This window comes from Sardina pilchardus, chromosome 23, assembly GCF_963854185.1.
Source record: "Sardina pilchardus chromosome 23, fSarPil1.1, whole genome shotgun sequence".
NCBI lineage: Eukaryota > Metazoa > Chordata > Actinopteri > Clupeiformes > Clupeidae > Sardina > Sardina pilchardus.
In genome coordinates this window covers 6,675,351-6,680,056 of record NC_085016.1, presented here as the reverse complement: position 1 = coordinate 6,680,056, position 4,706 = coordinate 6,675,351, and the positions used below count along the sequence as shown (strand labels likewise).

Here is a 4,706-nt window from a genome sequence, read left to right as displayed (position 1 = left end):
GCAGGGCAGCGCGAGAGTCATGCCACATGGATAAACTCCTCCTGCTGTGTGGCACTTATTGCAGAAATTCAATTGGCAGATCGGCCTGGCTTACAAAGGCCTCTTACCATAACAGACTCACATCACATCGGGCAGCGCATCGCATGGCCAGTCCGAATCTGTCAAGGGGTCAATGTGTCACATGCGACTCAGAGAAACAGTAACGGAATAATGTATATGTATTGTAGACAGGGATCTGCCTGATTAATTGTGATATTCCTATTTGGATTGTGTGGTTGAGTTGTTAGCTAGTATTAGCCTATCTCACGCTAAAATGGCGTCTTTCGGCTTTCCTTTCCGGTCCCTGGAACTAAACTTCCGGTCAGGGTAATAGCCGTTCATAGTGAATGACCACGGGGGAGCAGAGAAGCTAGAGATGGTGTAATAAAACTCTGTGAACCGGTATCAAACAAAAACATCCCGCTTTTAGCTTTCGTACATTTCTCCTTGATGTGGGCCGTCGAAGAAAATGGATTCAAGCCACGAAGAGGGAGGAGGGAACACTATTTAACGTCTATAATGTCACAGTTGTTTGTAGCATAGCATTTTCGTATTAGCGACCTGTTCGGAATAGCTAGCTTCTAACGTTAGCGCTTTAAGTAAAGCCATGTAGAGTTAAATAAGACAGTGCATTGTGTTTGTTCAACGGTCTCTGACACAACCCAAGCCAGGACGTCTGTTTTCACGACGACAACGAGGGACTGGGGTTGTTTGAGAAGTCCAACCGTGTGGAAAGGAAGATGTTGCTGTTGCTAGCTTAGCTAGCTTTGCTTCGGACAACGAACTAACGAACGACCGTCCCGGTAAGTTTTTATCCCCATTGAGTAGCGTTAAATGAATTGGCAAGGAGATAAATAGCCAGATGTACATTTGCAAATATATTATGTTTGTTTGGAGGTTTTTATTGGCTCTGTGCACTAGATATAGACGAACTTCCGTGTTTGTCTTATGGTTGGCGAACGTGTTTCTTGCCGTCTCTTCGTTGTCATAGCTGTCAGAAAAGCACTGACTAATGAGCACTTCAATCATACCAAAACGTAAGAAATACAATGCATGCAACTGTGTTTTGAGCTTCTTAAAACCGTGGGCGACTGCTGTGTGCCAGTTTGCTCGGTTTCAGGTCGATTTTAGCTTCCAGCTTTTTTTCTGAAAACACCAGCCTGTGTGTGCACGGAGGAGGGCAGGATTTCGGTGCCTGCTAACGTTACACGTTAATACAATTGCTTTTTGACATCGGGACTTTGTCTCTATCTAGTGTACAGAGCCAATAAATTGCCCTAAGTAACAAAGCAAAGATATTCATGGGTTTCATTAGGTCACTTTCGACAGGTGCACTAACGCAGCACTCATAATCTAGGTTGATTTGATACACCTGTGGAAAGAGACCTGATGAGACCCATGAATAGCTAGAAATGTTAGCTCGGTTTAGACAGCATATTGTGTTAGTATGTTTTTAAAACTAAAGCCTACCTTACACTGACAGACTTTAACAAGATTTGGGAAAGATTCTTGAAAGATTGTAGTCTTTTGAGTAGTTTGAATGAGGGGCATACGTTAAAAGACTACAATCTTTCAACAATCTTTCCCAAATCGTGTCAAAGTCTGTCTGTAAGGTAGGCTTAAAGCGAGAGATTATTCCCTACACATATAGTTAATACATATTTACTGAAACACATATTCTTGTGGTGGTATGTGACACAGCACTCATAATTTACTGTCCTCATTAATTAGCATTGTTGCTTACAGTTTTTCTCTACTTGTTTATGTGTTTGCATCAGGTGCATTGGATGCAAGCTCACACGAGGATAAAGGAACTGGAGGTGCTTGTGTTGACATGTGAGTATTTCTACTTCCCTGCTCTTATGCATACACACACCCATACACTCCCACAAAATCATTGACACATCACTCCCAACCATCACTGATCTTCATCACTCACGGTGTCTGCAACGTGCACACAAAATCATCAGGGACCACACACATCCCAGTCATGGACTGTTCTCCAACCGCCCGTCTGGGAAACGTTACAGGAGCCTAGGAGTTGCACCAGCAGGCTCAGAAACACCATAACACTGCTCAACACCAAGACCCACCAGTAGCCCCTGCCCCCCTCTCCCTTGCACATGGACTAGAGATGGTCTGACTACCGATGATAACTGCCCTTTATCAAATGCACCTCATCAATGCACTATTATACAGAATTCTGTTAATATGGACTGTCTGATTACTCTATGCACTTTATGTACATAATGAATCAAGCTGCATTTGGTGTTTTATCTATATGTATACTGCTATAAAGAAAATAAGCACTTTTTAATGATTGCACTACTGGTTTGATACTAAACTGCATTTCGTTGTACTTACTTTTGCAACGACAATAAAGTTGAATCTAATCTAATCTAATATGTGAAGTTTCTAGAAATAATCACTGAATCCAAAATCAAGAAAATACATGGAAAAATACCAAATTGAACAAGAGATGCATGCATGTATGCACACACATACACATTATTGAAGAAATGTTCATAAATGTGGAAATGATAAAAACGTACATGAATGTGGAATGATAAAAAAAAAGTCTAATTTGTCTTTCAGGACATCAATGAAGGTAATTCGTCTCACCAAGTCCTCCCCTCGGAAATGTCTGACTTGGTGTCAGTGACTGTCACACCAGGGAAGGGAAGGCTAGTGACCACAAGCTAACCTTGCTCCCAGATGGATCACAACAAAGCCACAGAAGAAACCTTGACCTGCCAGAGATCCACGTAGTGATCCACGTACTCCAGCCCCTGCCTCATAGCTGTGGTTTGCCATGCTTCCTTGAGGATCCTCCCTGCCAACCACTGCCGGGTCTTATTCCCCCTGGCAGCAAGGACTTCATGACTTGCTTTGAGCCTGCTCTCTTCACAGATGGCTCAGAGTGTACATACATACACACATATATATAGATAATTGGGTTATAGTTTGTTCATTGTGTTCATTTTGTGTGTACTTTTCTATGTTTTGTATTTCTATAATGTCCACACGTTTTTCAATAAAACATGTGTCTTGTTGGTACTTTGACACTAACCTTTGTAGTGCATACCGTATAATGTAGATCTCACTTTGCAGCTTCCCAATGTTTTTTTTAAATGACCAACTGGTGTAGTTATGTTTACCTGAGCACATGGCTTGTGCAACAATGTGATCACAAAATTCTCTACCAGCAGCACACAAAATAGCATATCCTTCGTGGTCTTGCTGGCTGAAGTTAGTGTCAGTAGTAGTGGGGTGAGTGGAACATATTAGCAAAAGTCTCTGAACCTGAACTCGTGGAACAACAACTAAAACTCTGGTGGAAGAAATAAGAGATTTGTCTTGCATAGTGTTGCAACAATTTACCAATTAGGTGTGTTTCAATGTGGAGATGTTTTGGATACCATACAAATGATGACCATATTAAGGACAGACAGGCACACAAGGCACTTAAAAAATGATATACCTGCTTGGCGTTTTATGTAAGCTTGCCTTTTAGGGACACTCGCAAGTTAGGCTCCCTATTGTAGACTACTGTTTAGCCTACACAGGAAGGTGCATATTAATACTGCAAGATACTCAAAGTCGCCCAGGTCTTACATTGTTGCACGGAATGTGTATCAATCAACTAGGCTTCAGTGATGTTTAACAAGAAACACGGGGTAAGTATAGCGTTTGTTATAGCTATTAGGCTATTGATGCATGCTCTAGACAAGTCGTTTTGATGGAGATGCGTATGTAAACAATAGTTATTTCGGTGCCGTTGTTCCTTTTGCCCCTGACAGATTCAATGTTAAAAACACCTTGTTTGCGGCTCCTCGATCTTTCTAAGAGATCGGTAGCACAATGATCTCACAACGTCAGGCCTACTACTTTGAAGACCATACAAAGATATGCACATAAAATACTTAATAATTTTGTTACACAGCTTTATTGAAGTGCAATACAAGCTATGGGTTTTGATCTGACGTTAGCCATGTAGCTAGCTGACATCAACATTACCTTCACAACTATACAGATTGTTCATGGAACGATTTATATCCACAATCCAATATTGAACGTGTAGTAGAAGTACATGATACTTGTTTCGTTACGCTGCTTTATTGAAGTGCATTTACAAGCTGTTGTGTCTTATATCTAGTAGCCTATCTGGCTATCTGGTATTAGCCGTCTAGCTAGCCGACTGACCTTTGCCTTCATAATTATATATAAATTGTACATGGGACAATTTATATCCCCGGTCCAGTTTGGATCGCTTAGTTTTCGTGTGGAGTTCCACAATTTCCTCCACCTGTGATAGACTTATCTTTTGAAAATGCCGCAAATTCCTTGTAAACTTGTACATCGCTCCGATTACATTGGACTCTCCATAAGATAGTGTTGACCGGAAGTAGCTCGACACCTAGCGAATATTCAAAATGGCGGCGTGATATAGGCTAATTAGCTGGCACTGTGTAATGCAGTGGCCTTAGTGGGACAGCTTCTTGGATAAGGTTTCAAGGAGTCCATGCACACTTAGTTATTAATGAGAACGTTTCTACTGTTTGAAATAAAGTTAAGAATAAAGTTTTAAAAGACGCTGATTTTTGACTCAAATAGATCTCAGTGCAGCTATTGTCAGACTGACTTGACTGATTTAAACTTCTGACCGT

At 41.2% G+C, this 4,706-nt stretch overlaps 1 long non-coding RNA gene across 1 annotated transcript; it reads left to right on the top strand.

The window, feature by feature from the left end:
* Positions 1-435: 435 nt before the first annotated feature.
* On the top strand, positions 436-3,102 carry LOC134071398 (uncharacterized). Its single transcript, XR_009937065.1, has 3 exons — positions 436-842; positions 1,818-1,875; positions 2,635-3,102. It is a non-coding gene; the product is annotated as an uncharacterized LOC134071398 (long non-coding RNA).
* Positions 3,103-4,706: the final 1,604 nt, after the last annotated feature.